This window comes from Notamacropus eugenii, chromosome X, assembly GCF_028372415.1.
Source record: "Notamacropus eugenii isolate mMacEug1 chromosome X, mMacEug1.pri_v2, whole genome shotgun sequence".
NCBI lineage: Eukaryota > Metazoa > Chordata > Mammalia > Diprotodontia > Macropodidae > Notamacropus > Notamacropus eugenii.
In genome coordinates, this window is record NC_092879.1 from 78,314,799 (window position 1) to 78,332,683 (window position 17,885).

At 41.0% G+C, this 17,885-nt stretch overlaps 1 pseudogene; it reads right to left on the reverse strand.

Moving 5' to 3' along the window:
- LOC140516365 (uncharacterized) overlaps positions 1-17,885 on the reverse strand; it is a 78,721-nt pseudogene that overhangs the window by 55,007 nt on the left and 5,829 nt on the right.

Genomic DNA, 17,885 nt, shown 5'->3' on the forward strand with positions numbered 1-17,885 from the left:
AACAAGTGAAACTGACCATTCCTCTGTTGTTTTCGGTGCCAAGTGGAAGTAAAGCGAAGCAATTCCTCTGAAGACTTTGTTCTTAGCAAAAAGCATAGCTGGCCGGTCAGAGAGACCAGTACCAACTGATGAGAGGCAGCCCCAGTGGTAAGTCAATTTCTTTCTGCTCCTTTCCGCTCTACAGATGGAGGAATTAACTTTTCAATTCAGACTCCTGCATCTCCAGAAGTCAGTGAGTTCTGTGTTGACATTGTCTATTTAAAGTCCAGTTGTACCCCCAGAGGAACTCACCTTCCTCTGTTAGTACACCTTGGCAGGAATTAGCAGATGGGACAGGCACCAAGTTCTCTCATGTGGGCAATCCAGAGCCACAGATGTTAGAGTGTCTGGGCTCAGCCACAGCAGCCTTTTCCTCTCCCTCCTGCCCACGTCTCTACTGTCTGCATGGCCAGGAGCTAGACTAGGCACTTTCAAAGCAAGGCACTGCCTTCAACAATATAAGCCATGCATGTCCTTATGGCTCCTAGGCTGGGGGAAAAATACTCAAGCTTTTATTCCACAAAACAAGGCAAGAGTTTAGAAGGGGGGTCTAACGGGAGTCGATACTGTAGAAAGAATTTGGATGGCTACACAGGGAAAAAGCCTCATTAATCAGACAAAGAGGCACCCTTCTCCTGCAAAGCCTCAATTTCACTAGCAGGAAAGGAGTATTTAAGGGGCTGTGGCCAGCCCTATCTTTCTCACGTTTCAGACCCACAATAGCTGTCTCTGAGCCTTGCCTTACTGGAACCAGCAACCACAGAGTGTATTGGGTGTGTTGGCCTAGCCATATATAGACTGTGTCATTTATATGTATTTTGATTGTGTCCGATTCTTTCCAAAAGAGCATGGCCAGTTGTCTTTTGCCAAAATAACCAGGCGGACGGTTTCCTCTGCCTATCACATAATGGTGGTGGCACAAGAGCTTTGTTTTTGCCTGCTTTTTGGGGTGCTGTTTGCTGTTCTAAGTCAATGCTGGAAATTTTTTTTTTTTAAAAAAAGGAACGGACAATGGGCATATCCCAAAAGGGAAAACCCCCATAGATTGAGTCCTAGCTTTCTGTCCAAGCAGTCATTTCAAATGTTGCAATCACTGTTGTCCTGTAGCCTGGCTCCCGGCACCCAGCTCCCTTGCCAACAGTGAGACTCCAAAGTCAAAGTAGGGCTCCTGCTTTGTTTTACCCGCTGGCTCACCTAAGAGTGGCCTGGGGCCTTCTGGGCAGGCTGCCAGAAAAACACCGGGGAAAGGCTTCTCAAAGACTGAGGTCCTTGAGAGGAACCCTCAGCTTCCTGTAGCGGCAGCCTAGCAGCAGCAGCTGAGATTGCATCCTGAGTAGGGCAGGGCAGGGAGGTCAGGGCCAAAAGACTGAAGTGGCTGCCAGAAGGTGAGTGGGCATTATAAGATCACAGACTTAGAGTTGGAAAAAACATTAGAGGTCCCCTAGTCTAACCCCCTCATCTTTATATGGGAAAACTGTGGCTCCAAAGAGGCTAAGGGTCTCACCCAAAGTCAAACAGTAAATGCCAAAGACAGAATTTGAACCCAAGACCTGTGATTCTAGATCTAGCAATTTTTCCACTGCCTTATCCAGAATATTCCTATGGGACTGGAGGAATTTAGGGGAAGAAGGGGCAGTCACTATTTGCCCGTGTTCAGAGTTCAGTGAATAGCCCCCCCTTTTTTTCTTCCAGAGGAATGAATTGAGGGTACCCAAATTCCCCTTTGTGATTTTGCCAGGGGTGTGTCCAGACTGAGGACAGCTATCATCTTGCATAGTCCTCCAACTTGGACTGGCCTCCCAGAGGCTGAGCAAGCAGCAGCTTCCAGTCTGTGGTAGAATTTAAGGGGCCTCCTCTAACTCTAGGCTCAGCCAGAATGAGGGCTTTCTGGCATCAGATTCTCTTTCAAAGGGCTTCTCCCACATTGACTTCCTATATACCTGGAGAGTGGGTACAGAGGAATCTGAAGTATGAAATGGAAAATGAGATCATAAGAATGAAATCGTTCAACGGCTCTTCTGGTTCCATAATTCCATCTGGCAGGGCCCAGCCTCATGACGTCATCATTTCTACATGGCTAGGTTAATGCACCACAATTTTCATGAATTATCTTCAATCAATTAAAAGAATTAGCATTTGTTACTGCGGATCACTATTTCAATTATCAGTTGCTTTTTAAGGCTTCAGAATTGCATACCAATGAATTCATGTGATACAATTAGCATTTTAATATCAGATGGCTAGAAAGGACAGATGATGTTTAAGGCAGTTAGCATGGTACTTAAGAAGAACATTTGGTTTCATTTGATAGTTAACTATAAGTAATGTCCTGTGTTTCCCCATGTGAAACTTGACCCATCTCGAAGAGAAGTTTGAGTAAGACTTTCATTTCCCTTCATTCTCTTTCTTCACTGCCTGATTTGAAAGGGGGCTGGACAAAGGATCCATAAGACCTGGCTTCTAATTCCACCACTGACGCTTAATGGTTGTGCATCCAGGGACGGTCCCTAAACATCTTGGAGCCTCCAGTTTTTTCATCTGTAAAAGGATAATACTTGAGTTTACACATAATCAGAGGAGGTATGCAAAATGCTTCACGCACACACATTTATGTGTGTGAAAAACATGTACACACATATGTATTTGTATGTATTTGCTGCTATTGAGAGGTTTGGGTTTATTTGCTTAATTATGGGTTGGAAAAGGGAGGTTTCACTGGGAGAGCCATCAGAAAACAACTGTGACATAAAAAATCGAAAAGGCATCTCTAAGCATTTGGAAAGAAGGACGAAGCAAGTGACTGGCTTAGAAGCCAGGTGTATAATGCCAAAGATAACAACGACTACCATTTCTATAGCCCCATAAGGTATCACCTCAAACTCTGAGAAGGAGATTCGATTATCCTCACTTTTCTGACATGGAAAATGAGGCTGGAGGAGGTCACATACGTAATAAGTTTTTGAGGTGGATTTGAACTCAGGTCTAGCAGATAACCTCTGGTTCTCAGTGGTGTATAATTGGAGGGGGCATTTCAAGGGCTGTTGTATCACCTTCTAGCCCCTTAGTTCTAATGGCTGCGGCTGTTCCACCAAGAGGTTAGCTTAGGTATGGACAGCTTCAGGCATAGAAAATGGAGCCCTAGGGAGTGATCATTCTTCCACCACACAAAAGAAGATAAAGCTTTTATTTTAAAATGCAGATTTCTTAATTCACTTTTTAAAAAATAGAGGTAAAGCCAGTGGTAGAACAAAAACCAGCAACAAAAAAAGGCAAAAAACAAATCAAAGCTTCACTCACAGTCAGCTACTCAGGTTCTCTCTCTAACTTAGCTTCAGCTGACAGGCCACTAAGCTACCCAGAATGCCAGTGACTCATCCAGCTGCTTGTAGGTTTTTATATTTCTCTGGATGCCAGCATCTGCTTGGTATGGTTCTTTCTTGGGTGCAACCTCTCCTTCCTAGGCCCCCTAGAACAATCCCATTGAGTGGAGTCTTCTCTCTTTTCCGGTGGAGGCCTGGAATGGCAACTCTTTCTAAGGGAGCTTCCTTCAGATTCTCGCTCAGGGCATGGCTCAACAACTTTGGCTTTTTGGTGGTATATATGATCTTGCCATCCTACATAATCTTGCCACCAAATGGGGTTCTAGACAGCTAAACTATTAAACAAAACAAATACAAGCTAAGGGTAAATTGATTTCTCTCTAGGGCTAAAGTGCTCTGGGCCTCTAGAAGTAATTGAGATAATCTGTGTAGAGAATGGAAAACCAGGGAACTGGAGTGACCCAAAGCATGAAGACAGTGAGTGTCTCTCTGATACAGTCCATCTCCCTGGCCAAAGATGTCATCATACCTCCTGTCCCCTTTTGAAATTCTTAGCTGCCTTCAAGGCTCATTTGGAGGGCTTCTGTCCTCACTCTATTACTTGCGGCCCCCAATGGAATGGGAGTTCATTAAGGCCAGGGACCTCGTTTATGTGCTACATGAATACAGCACATGAAGAGCAAGGGTTTTATTCATGCTTGTTGAACTGAATTGTTGTACCCTTAATAAAACCACACCACTAATCAAATTTTACTAAGCAATAAACAGCACTAAGCGTATGTTTTTTTTTAAAGCACCTACCTTGTCAATCAGTTTGAATCTGAATTAAACCTTGTATTTTATAAAATACTGAACCAAACTGAAACACCAAAATGTCCTCCAAACCAAACCTGAACTAATCCAATATTTCATTTGGCTCAAGTTCCCTGGGAATAACACAATCTATTTCCAAATAAAACACAGAATTCCTTAACAAAGCCCATTCCAGGTACTAATATTCAATCATATAAATTTTATCCCCATGATACCAAAGAGAGAGCCACTTTTCAAACCAGTGCTACCACTAGCCTCTTCCTCACTGTAGACCAAGTGTATCTCCAAAGGGCTTGCTAACAAATACCTCGTCCTATCCCCCATTACCAGTGGTACTTGACTTGCCTGCACTTTTGGAGGACAGAAGCCCTATCCTCAGAGGTACAAAGATGGCTCCTTCCCTCTCAGTCCTAGGGATGAAAAGGAATAAAAAAGCAAGGTGGTGAGTGAAGAGATAAGTGAGGCAAAGGTGAGCAATCTTAAGGCCTGGCCAGGGGATCTGGAGGTCTAAATGCCCAGGAACTTTTCTTTCTAACCAACTTAACGTTTAGAGTGCCATGGTTCTTTACAATAAAGAATGTTATTCATGGAGCGAATCTCAATCTCAATCTTTTGGCCCTAAGAGTTCAGTCCCTGCAGGAAGCAATAGCTGAAGCTATTGGCCAAGAGTTTCTCTTCCATGTCTTTTCTTTGGTTTCGACTTCCACTGTCCTGGTCTTTCAAGCTTTCAAAACAGCATCCTTGGATTTTTTCATTTGTTAGTCCTACTTTCCAGTGTCACTAAAGGGGAAAAGGAGATTTGGTTCCCATCCCCAAGTTCAGGATAGTCAGAGGATATAATCACCAGTGAGGAGGTAGTACTGTGTTAATGAAACATTAACACCTAGAGATCCTTTTATAAAGTAGGAACACCTTTCTTTGCTGGAATGAGAGAGAACTTGACCAAGAGAGGGAAAAAAATCTCATTCTCATCATGCTCTGGTTCCAACAACTTCTCTTCACCTGCTTGTAGAGAAAACCTCCACCCTTCCTCCCCCCAACAAATTGTCAGCATCCCTTTATGTGTTATCTTCCCCCATAGAATGTAAGCTCCCTGAGGGCAAGGATTGTCTTTTTTGATTGTATTTGTATCCTTAATGTGCACAGTACCTGGGCACATAGTAGATACAAAATGCTCTATCTACCTATATCCATAATAGGCTACAGACTCTGGGGACTTTAAATAGCTAAGTTCTGAAGACAATTGGACAGTCTTTAGTTCAGGAGAGTTGATGTAAGCATCAACAGTTAAGGAAGAAGCTAGCTCTTTAGCACTTGGCAGGAAAGGGAAGGATTCCTCCCTCCCCCATCAACCATGCCATTCACCAGAAGGAAAACTTATTCCAAGAGAGTGCCAGAAAGTATGAGGCACAACTGAGGGAGGAGACATGTATTCTCTTCAGACAGTTGCAGATACAGAGAGCCAGTCATTCAAGGGAGGAAGCAATATGTAGCAGCAGAACAACTATGTACTCACAAGAGAGCTAGCAACAGCAGTTTAGAGTAGAGCTGCAGAGAGGAGCAGATGCAACTGAATGGTCTGCCCCAGCAGAGATGTTTCCTAAGAACTCCATAGGAAGAACACTGGAGCTCTGCAGTGTGAGACTTGTGCGCTGCCTGGATCACACGTGTTCCCTACACATGTGCCTTACCATCAGTGTAGTCTTAAGTATGTGCCCACTCTTCCAAGTGCACCTCAGGTTTAGGGAGTGATATTTTGTAGCTACTGTGTTTGCTATACCCTTTGATTTGAGCTAATTGTGTCCACTGGATGACTACTAAAGGTAAGCACCCTTGTGAGGGGCTCCTGAGTTACAGTCAAAGGAGTACACACTCAGAAGGAAGCCTAGAACCCAAGGCAGCAGCCACTCTCTGGGGAGCCAACCCATCCATGTTAATTGCAAGCTAGGGTAATACCCCTAAAAGAAATGCTAGATTCATTTTTGTTAAAAACTCTGATTTGTACCCAGGTTCAATAATCTCCTCTACTATTTGCTACTGTGACCTTGGACAAGTCTCTTCTGTCTCTCAGTTTCCTCAAATTCTTCATCTGTTGAGATGGAGTCAAGATGGTGGAGTAAGAACAACTACTCACCTAAGCTCTAAGACAAACTCCTTCAGATACCTCTAAAACGAGAATCTGAATGGATTTTGGAGGGGCAGAATCCAATAGGAGACAAACTGTGGCATATTTCCATTCTAGGAGATGAGAAGGATCTGTTCCATGGGACTGGAGGAGCACACAGTGCACAGTGCACAGACTGTACCAGCGCAGTCCCCACTGTGGCAGGGCCAAGCAGGAAGCCCCAGGTGATCTGAAGCTGCAGACATGCTGTGGATTCTCAACCATATCATCTCAGGACAGGAGTCCAGTAGAATTGAGGGAGAGAGAAGTGCAGAACCCCAGGTAATTGCAGCTGCTGCTGCTGCTGAGACTATCAGCCCACAGATTAAATGTCTGTAAGTCACCTACACAAACTTCTGGAAGCCAAGATGGTGGAGTGATCAATAATTGCTATCTCCCTCCCCTTGTTGACCTTGAAGAGCCCAGAGAATATTTCCCCAGGAAAAATCCTGGAAGACTGGGATAAGCCTAAGGGGTAAATAGTCTCTTAGTCCGTGAAGCTAGGAAAATCACTAAGGAGGGTCCCTCTTGCTGTGGCTGGAGGGGATCAGGACAGGACCAGAGCTGTCCCAGATAGTCCCATCTCAGCAAACTGGAAGAAGATCCTGAACCTCAGGGGGATGAAGCCCACAACCACCAACACCAGGACCCCAGGGGAATTGGGAAGACACTAGCTCAGATAAGATCACAAACCACTGAGCTTGCCTATGCTCTAGCTCAGCAGAGGAGACCTGCTGTGGCAAGACGACCCCACCCCCACACTTTACACAACTAGCTCCAAGGAAACTCCTGGGAAACCCAGGAAGACTTCACCTGGCCTCTGTTTTCTCACACCAGCTAGCTCAGCACCAGGTATGCTGCAGCATTTTAGCTTCTAGCTGAAAGAACCAGAGACTACAACACACCAGTCTTCAAGTTCAAGGCACAACAACTGTGGGACAGGGTTCCATGTGCCCCAGAAGCAGAGATCTACTTTAAAAGTTAGGAAAAGGGTGATCATCATGAGTAAGAAGCAAACTAAAAAAGAAAAGACCATAGAATCTTTCTATGGGTACAAGGACCAAAATATGAATACCAAAGAGGGCAGCATTGAGACTGTACTCCCATCTGAAACTTCAGAAGGGAATATGAACTGGTCTCAAGCTCAAAGAATATTCTTGGAAGAGCTCAGGAAAGATTTTAAAAGCCAAATTAGAGAAATAGAAGAAAAACTGGCCAATAATTTTAAAAGTATGACAAAAGAAATCACAGAGGAATTTAAAAGAAAAATTAGACAAATGGAAAAAGAAATACAAAACTTAACTGGAGAAAATAACTCCTTAAAAGGAACAGTTGGACAGATGGAAAAGGAGATACAAAAGTTAACTGAAGAAAACAATTTGATAAAAATTAGAATTGGAGAAGTAAAAACTAATGACTCTATGAGACATCAAGAATCAAACAGAATCTAAAGAATGAAAAGACAGAAGAAAATGTAAAATATCTCATTGGAAAAACAACTGACCTGGAAAATAGATCCAGGAGAGAAAATCTAAGGATTATTGGTCTACCAGAAAACCATGATAAAAAACGAGCCTAGATAATATCTTCCAAGAAATCATCAAGGAAAACTTCCCAGAAGTCCTAGATCCAGAGGGCAAAATAGTCATTGAAAGAATCCACTGTTCACCTCCTGAAAGGGATCCCAAACTAAAAACATCAAGGAATATCGTTGCCAAATTCTAGAACTATCAAGTGAAGGAGAAAATACTGCAAGCAGCCAGAAAGAAACAACTCAAATATTGAGGAGCTATAGTCAGGATCACACAGCACATTGCAGCTTCTACTTTAAAAGATCAAAGGGATTGGAATGTGATATATTGTGTGGCAAAGGAGCTGGAACTACAACCAAGGATCAATTATCCAGAAAAATTAAGCATAATATTTCAGGTAAGGAGATGGATATTCAATGAAATAAAAGATTTCCAGACCTTCCTGATGAAAAGGACAGAACTCAATAACAGATTCAATTTTCAAACACAAGTCACAAGAGAGGCATAAAAAGGAAAAGGGAGAAAAACAAACTTGTTACTCAATATGAGCAAACTGTTTACATCCCTATAAGGGAAGATGATACTTGTTAATCTTGGGAATTGTATATGTATTATGATATATAAAAGGGATATACATAGATAGAGGGAGTAGGTATAAAGTAAATGATGTCATGATAAAAATGTGATTTAAGAGTGTGAAGGGATTGTAATGGGAGATGTGAAGAAGAGGAGGCAGAAAAAGGTAAATTACATCACGGGAAGAGGCACAAAACTATATTACAGTAGAGGGAAAGAGGGGAGGAAGATGAGCATGTTTTGAGAGTTACTCTCCTCTGATTTGGTTCAAGGAGGGAACAACAACCTCAGTAAAGTATAGAAATCTAGCTAACTCTATAAGCAGTAGGAGGGGAAGGAAAAAGAAAAAGGAAGGGAGGCTAAAAGGGAGGGAAGAATTAGTAAGGGAAAAGAGGAGTAAAAGGGAGGGGGACTGAAAGAAGGGAGGGAAGACTGAGGGAGGCAGTGGTCAAAAATTAAAACTCTATTGTGGAGGGGAAGGGAGAAGGGAGAACTAAAAGCATAAATGGGGGGAAAGGAGATGAAGAGAAAGACACAGATAGTAATCATAACTGTGAATGTGAATGGGATGAACTCTCCCATAAAACGGAGACAGATAGCAGAATGGATTAAAAACTAGAATCCAACATTATGTTGCTTACAAGAACACATTTGAAATGGGGGCATACACACAGGGTAAAGATAAAAGATTGGAGCAGAATATATCGTGCTTCAGCTGAAGTAAAAAAAAAAAAGCAGAGGTAGCAATCCTAATCTCAGACAAAGCAAAAGCAGAAATAGATCTAATCAGAAGAGATAAGGAAGGAAACTATATCCTGTTAAAAGGCACCAAAGACAACGAAGCAATTTCATTACTAAACATATATGCTCCAAGTGGTATAGCATCCAAATTCTTACAGGAAAAGTTAAGGCAGTTACAGGAAGAAACAGACAGCAAAAATATACCAGTGGGGGACCTCAAACTCCCCCTCTCTGAATTTGATAAATCTAATCTCAAAATAAACAAGAAAGAAGTTAAGGAGGTGAATAAAACTCTGCACAAGGTATATATGATAGATCTCTGGAGAAAATTGAATGGGGATAGAAAGAAATATACTTTTTTCTCAGTGGTACATGGGACACATATAAAAATTGACCATGGGGGGCGGAGCCAAGATGGCAGAGTAGAAAGACGCACATACACATAGCTCTGAACCCACAACCCATAGAATGGCTACAGGGAAGTAACTCACGGCGAATTCCGCACCCAGAGGCCACAGAACATTGGAGCGAGGGAGATTTCTGTTCCAGAGGGACCTGCAAACCTCTCGCGGGGGGGGTCCTTCGCGCTGCGGACTGGGCGCCGGGACTGGGAGCTGAGTGCAGCCCTGCAGCGGCCGCGGCACCGAGAGGAAAAGATCCGAGCAGGCTTCACAGACAGGATCTCCAGCGGCCACGCGGGTCCCTCCACCCACAGAGGGATCTGCAAACCTCTCGCAAAAGGTCCGTCGCGCTGCAGACGCAAAGCCCAGCCCAGACCTGCTGCAGCCACGGCTGCGGCACCAAGAGAAACAGATCCGAGCAGGCTTCAGGGACGGGATCTCCAGCGGCCGCACAAGTCCCTCCACCCACAGGTGACAGGGGTGGGTGAGAGAGTCTCTTTGGCGGGTCGAGAGGGGAGTGGGCTGCCCCCATAATTCAGGCCCCCCCCCGGGAGGTAGAAGCTGAGAGGCGGCTGCAGACAGGGGCTCCCCAAGCGGGCGGGAGCCTGAATCCATTGTGGAAGGTCTGTGCATAAACCCCCCAAGGGAACTGAGCCTGAGAGGTGGCCCTGCCCCGACCTCAGCACCAGAACATAATCTCATACTGAATAGCAGCCCTGCCCCCGCCAAAAGCCCTGAGGCTGGAAGCAGCATTTGAATCTCAGACCACAAACACGGGCTGGGAGGATCAGGAGGTGAGGTGGGTGTGAGGAAAATATTCAGAGGTCAAGTCACTGGCTGGGAAAATGCCCAGAAAAGGGAAAAGAAATAAGACTATAGAAGGTTACTTTCTTGGCGAACAGGCATTTCCTCCCTTCCTTTCTGATGAGGAAGAACAATGCTTACCATCAGGCAAAGACACAGAAATCAAGGCTCCTGTGTCCCAGCTCACCCAATGGGCTCAGGCCATGGAAGAGCTCAAAAAGAATTTTGAAAATCAAGTTAGAGAGGTGGAGGAAAAGCTGGGAAGAGAAATGAGAGACATGAAGTCAAAGCATGAACAGCAGATCAGCTCCCTGCTAAGGGAGACCCAAAAAAATGTTGAAGAAATTAACACCTTGAAAACTAGCCTAACTCAATTGGCAAAAGAGGTTCAAAAAGCCAATGAGGAGAAGAATGCTTTCAAAAGCAGAATTAGCCAAATGGAAAAGGAGATTCAAAAGCTCACTGAAGAAAATAGTTCTTTCAAAATTAGAATGGCACAGATGGAGGCTAATGACTTTATGCAAAACCAAGAAATCACAGAACAAAGAGAGAAGAATGGAAAAATGGAAGATAATGTGAAATATCTCATTGGAAAAACAACAGACCTGGAAAATAGATCCAGGAGAGACAATTTAAAAATTATGGGACTATCTGAAAGCCATGATCAAAAGAAGAGCCTAGACATCATCTTTCATGAAATTATCAAGGAAAACTGCCCTGAGATTCTAGAACCAGAGGGCAAAATAAATATTCAAGGAATCCACAGAACACCGCCTGAAAGAGATCCAAAAAGAGAAACTCCTAGGAACATTGTGGCCAAATTCCAGAGTTCCCAGGTCAAGGAGAAAATACTGCAGGCAGCTAGAAAGAAACAATTCAAGTATTGTGGAAATACAATCAGGATAACACAAGATCTAGCAGCCTCTACATTAAGGGATCGAAGGGCATGGAATAGTATATTCCAGAAGTCAAAGGAACTAGGACTAAAACCAAGAATCACCTACCCAGCAAAACTGACTATAATACTTCAGGGGAAAAAATGGTCTTTCAATGAAATAGAGGATTTTCAAGTATTCTTGATGAAAAGACCAGAGCTGAAAAGAAAATTTGACTTTCAAACACAAGAATGAAGAGAACCATGAAAAGGTGAACAGCAAAGTGAAGTCATAAGGGACTTACTAAAGCTGAACTGTTTACATTCCTACATGGAAAGACAATATTTGTAACTCTTGAAACATTTCAGTATCTGGGTACTGAGTGGGATTACACATGCACACACGCTCACATACATAGAGACAGAGTGCACAGAGTGAATTGAATAGGATGGGATCATATCTTTAAAAAAAAATGAAATCAAGCAGTGAGAGAGAAATATATTGGGAAGAGAAAGGGAGAAATTGAATGGGGCAAATTATCTCTCATAAAAGAGGCAATCAAAAGACTCATTAGTGGAGGGATAAAGAGGGGAGGTGAGAGAAAAACATGAAGTCTACTCTCATCACATTCCACTAAAGAAAAGAATAAAGTGCACACTCATTTTGGTAGGAAAACCTATCTCACAATACAGGAAAGTGGGGGATAAGGGGACAAGGAGGGTGGGGGGGATGATAGAAGGGAAGGCATGAGGAGGAGAGTGCAATTCGAGGTCGACACTCATGGGGAGGGATAGGATCAAAAGAGAATAGAAGTAATGGGGGACAGGATAGGATGGAGGGAAATATAGTTAGTCCTATACAACACAACTATTATGGAAGTCATTGGCAAAACGACACAGATATGGCCTATATTGAATTGCTTGCCTCCCAAAGGGAAGGGGTGGAGAGGGAGGGAGGAAGAGAAGTTGGAACTCAAAGTGTTAGGATCAACTGTCGAGTAATGTTCTTGCCACTAGGAAATAAGAAAAACAGGTAAAGGGGTATAGAAAGCTATCTGCCCCTACAGGACAAAAGAGAAGATGGAGACAAGGGCAGAGAGGGATGATAGAAGAGAGAGCAGATTGGTCATAGGGGCAATTAGAATGCTTGGTGTTTGGGGGGGGAGGGGATAAAAGGGGAGAAAATTTGTAACCCCAAATTTTGTGAAAATGAATGTTAAAAGTTAAATAAATAAATTTAATAATAAAAATTGACCATGTTCCAGGGCATAAAATCCTCACAATCCAGTGCAGAAAAGCAGATAGTCAATGCATCCTTCTCAGATCATAATGTAAAAAAAATTATATGTAGTCAAAGATCATGGAAAGATAAACCAAAAATTAATTGGAAACTAAATAATCTAATCCTTAAAAATGAATAGGTTAAACAAATCATAGAAACAATCAACAGCTTCATTCAAGAGAATGACAATAATGAGACAACCAATCAAATCTTATGGGAGACTGCAAAAGCAATTCTTAGGGGAAGTTTTATATCTTTGAATGCCTACATGAATGAAATAGAAAAAGAGGAGATCAGTGAATTGGGCATGCAGCTGAAAAAGCTAGAAAAAGAACAAACTGAAAATCCCCAAGTAAATACCAAATCAGAAATATTGAAAACCAAAGAAGAGATTAATAAAATTGAAATTAAGAAAACTATTGAACAAATAAATAAAACTAAGAGTTGGTCTTATGAAAAAAAACAATAAACTTGATAAACCTTTGGTCAATTTGATTTAAAAAAAGAAAGAAGAAAACCAAATTACCAATATCAAAAATGAAAAGAGTGAAATAACCTCCAATGAGGAAGAAATTAAAACAATAATTAGAAATTACTTTGCCCAACTCTATGCCCATAAATTTGACAATCTAAATGAGATGGATGATTATTTTAAAAAATATAAATTACCCAGATTAACAGAAGAGGAAGTTGAATACTTAAATAACTCCATCTCAGAAAAAGAAATTGAACAAGCCATCAGTGAACTCCCTAGGAAAAAATCTCCAGGGCCAGATGGATTTACAAGTGAATTCTATGAAACATTTAAAGAACAGTTAATTCTATTACTATATAGACTATTTAGGAAAATCGGGGAAGAAGGAGTCCTACCAAATTCTTTTTATGATACAAATATGGTTCTGATACCTAAACCAGGAAGAGCCAAAACAGAGAAAGAAAATTATACACCAATTTCTCTAGTGAATATAGATGCAAAAATTTTAAATAACATTAGCAAAAAGAATACAGCAACTTATCATGAGAATAATACATTATGATGAGGTAGGGTTTATATCAGAAATGCAGGGCTGGTTCAATATTAGAAAAACTATTAGTATTATTGATCATATCAACAACAAAACTAACATAAACCACATGATTATCTCAATAGATGCAGAAAAAACTTTTGACAAAATACAACACCCATTCCTATTGAAAATACTGGAGAGCATAGAAATAAATGGAACTTTCCATAAAATAATACCTAAAACCTTCAGCAAGCATTCTGTACAATGGAGATAAGCTAGATGCATTTTGAATAAGATTAGGGGTAAAACAAGGATGTCAATTATCACCACTGTAATTCAATAAGGTACTAGAGACGTTAGCTGTAGTAATAAAAGAAGAAAAAGAAACTGAAGGAATTAACATAGGCAAAGAAGAAACTAAGTTATCACTCTTTGCAGATAATATGATGATAAACTTTGAGAAACCCAGAGAATCAAGTAAAAAACTACTTGAAACAATAAACAACTTTGCAAAGTTACAGGTTACAAAATAAACCTACATAAATCATCTGTATTTCTATATATTACTAAAAATGCCCAACAGAAAGCGATAGAAAGAGAAATCCCATTTAAAGCTAGGGTTGACACTATAAAATATCTGGGAGTCTACCTGCCAAAACAAACCCAGACACTATGTGAATACCATTACAAAACACTTTTCGCACAAATAAAGTCAGATCGAAGTAAGTGGAAAAACTCTTGGGGAGGCTGAGCTAATATAATAAAAATGACAATTCTACCTAAATTAATTTACTTATTCAGTGTCATAACAATCAAACTACCAGATAATTATCTCCTACAGATAGAAAAAAATGATATCAAAATTCATCTGGAAGAACAAAAGGTCCAGAATATTAAGAGAACTAATGCAAAGAAATGCTAGGGAAGGTGGCCTAGCCCTTCCAGATCTCACGTTGTATTATAAAGCAGCAATCATCAAAATCACTTGGTACTGGCTAAGACACAGAGGGGTAGACCAGTTTAATAGGTTAAGTATTCAAGATACAGTACTCAATGAATGTAGCAATCTACTGTTTGATAAACCCAAGGATTCCAGCTTCTGGGATAAGAACTCACTCTTTGACAAAAATTGCTGGGAAAACTGGAAAACAGTGTGGCAGAAACTGGGCATAGACCAATGCTTGACACCATACACAAGAATAAAGTCCAAATGGATACATGATCTAGGTATAAAGACTGACACTTTAAACAAATTAGGGAAGCAAGGAATAGTGAATTTGTCAGATTTATGGAGAATGGAGAAATTTTTGACCAAACAAGAGATAGAGAACATTATAAAGTGCAAAATGGAAAATTTTGATTACATTAAATTGAAAAGTTTTTGCACAAACAAACCCAATGCAACCAAGATTAGGAGGGAAGCAGAAGACTGGGAATTTTTGCAACTAGTGTCTGTGATAAAGGCCTCATTTCTAAAATATATAGAGAACCGAGTCAAATTAACAAGAATACAAGTCATTCCCCAATTGATAAATGATCAAGGGATATGAACAGGCAGTTTTCAGAGGGATAAATTAAAGCTATGTATAGTCATATGAAAAAATATTCTAACTCACTATTGATTAGAGAGATGCAAATCAAAACAACTCTGAGGTACCACATCACACCTGTCAGATTGCCTAACATAACAAAACAGGAAGATTATAAATGTTGGAGAAGATATGGGAGAGTAGGAAAAGTAATTCATTGTTGATGGAGCTGTGAGCTGATCCAAACATTCTGGAGTGTAATTTGGAACTATGCCCAAAGGGCTACAAAAATATGCTTGCCCTTTGACCCAGCAATATTGCTTCTGGGACTATATCCCAAAGAGATCATAGAAATGGGAAAGAGTCCCACATGTATAAAAATATTTATAGCAGTTCTCTTTGTGGTGGCCAAAAACTGGATATCAAAGGGATGCCCATCCATTGGGGAATGGCTGAACAAGTCGTGTTATATGAATGTAATGGAATACTGTTGTGCTATGAGAAATGATGAACAGAAAGACTTCAGAGAAGCCTGAAAAGACTTATATGAACTGATGCTGAGTGAAAGGAGCAGAACCAGGAGAACTTTGTATACCACAGCAACCTCAGTGTGCAAGGAATTTTTTCTGGTAGACTTAGTACTTCATTGCAATGCAAGGACTTAAAAAATTCCCAGTGGACTCAAGGCAAAATGCCTTCCACATCCAGAGAAAGAACTGTGGAATTGGATTGAAGCAGATCATTTTCTTTTGTGTTATGTTTTGTTTTATGGTTTCTCCCATTCACTTTAATTCTTCTATGCAACATGATTAAGGTGAAAATGTATTTAATCGGAATGTATGTGTAGAACCTACATAAGATTATATACTGTCTCAGGAAGGGAGGGGGGGGGGGAGGAGGAGGAGGAGGGAGAAGAAAAAATCTAAGATATATGGAAGTGACTATAGAACACTAAAAGCAAATAAAATAATATAATAAAAAAAGAAATTAAAAAAATTTCTTCATCTGTTTAAGAAAAAGAACCCTTCCTCCTTAGAGCCCTACCCTGCTGATGACAACTGTGGCTCACATAACACTATTAGAAGGAAGCCCTTTCCATGTTTCACTTCGCTCTCTGCCCTCATACCACCTTCTCAATGCCAACATAAAATCTTCCTTTCCTGGCCCTCCCCCCAGTTCTGGAACCACTACCTGCAATCAAATCCACTTTGGCATTGCTCTTATATGGGATGTATGTACTCCCTATGGCACCACTCACCATTCCTGGAACTTGATGATCAGACTATTCCTCCCTGGACACCCCTCCCCAATGTGTGTTGTTTCCCCCACTAGAATGTAAGTTTCAATGAGGGCAAGAATTGTCTTTGCAGTTGTATTTCGTATTCCTTGTGTTTAATAAATACTTTTGTATTCATTCATGTGAAATGAAGAAGTTAAACCAGATGACCTCTGATGTCCCTTCTTGCTCTAAATCTATGATTCAAAGATCTCAGGATCCAAGAGAGAAAAATATGCTATATTAAGGTTCGCATTGTTAAAACTAGGTTTTCCATAATTATAGGTATTTTTAAATTATCCCTAATACTGTTACTTCAAACTCTTATTTAAATAAAACCAAAATAACATTTATTCATCAAATGCAAAATGTTGGGAAGAATCTCTACCTACTCAGCCTCTGGTTGAATTTGAATTCTGACATCCCCTGATTATACGCTTACAGAAGTCAGTGAAAATTCACAGATATTCCTCATCCACACTTAGGCATGAATAGGTCTACCAAAATCAACATTAATAAAAAGAAAAGCTCTCTTTCCTCTTGTCTTTCTGGCTGTTTACCTATGAAGTTGCATATCAGTAAGAAGTTTATAGAATAAAATACTCACCACTCAGTGACTCTGTGTCCCAAACATCTGTCTCCTAACTGTTCAGGAGGATTTTTATGATGACGTACTAAGTCTAGTGCTTGCTGCAGTTTCATTATGTACGGAACACTCTTCTGGACTCTGGGTGATACAAAAATGTAAAAAAGACATGGTCCATACCCTCAAGGAGCTTACAATCTAGTAAGGAAGATGAAATGAGATGTGTGCACAGATTATTCTAATCAGAATTAGAATATGAAAGCAAATGAGGATTACAAAATACAGTTCTGAGAAGGGAGAAATCATTTCCAGCTTGGAGGGTGTGGGGAAACCTAGAAAACTACAGCAACTCCATTTGGTCTGTAGTTCCTCTATCTTGCCCCCAAACCTTGTTTGGGTTAGAGTCCAAATCCTTTCTGTCTGCAGAAACAGTAATATCCCAAATAGTACTATCTATTAGGTGGGATTGTAAGAGGTAACTAACCTGAAGCAGAGCCACTCCTGTTACTAGCCCCAACAACATGTACTCTCTAATCAAGGGATAATAGATCCCCTATTCCTACCCTGTAAGCCCCCAGCAACAATCACTATCCAATCCAGAGATACCCCATACCCAATTCACCTCCTGCCTAAATTGAAACCTACATAAGCTTTGTCTTTTTGTTTCTCAGGGGAGTCTCCACCCTTGTGGGTGGGGCTCCATTGCTGGCAAACTCAGTAAGTCCTCCTTGGTTCCCAAATTTCTGGTTCTGGTTTGTTAGGACACTGACAATTTTTCCCACAAGGGAGAGAGAAGGGAGATCAGGGAAGGCTTCTTGAAGAAAGTGGTATTGATATTGGAATTTAAAAGGTAAATAGGTTAGGGTGGAGAGAAGGGTGGAAATATTTCACATGTACCTGTTCCTGGTACCCAGCACTGAGTAGGCTTCACATTTTAATGG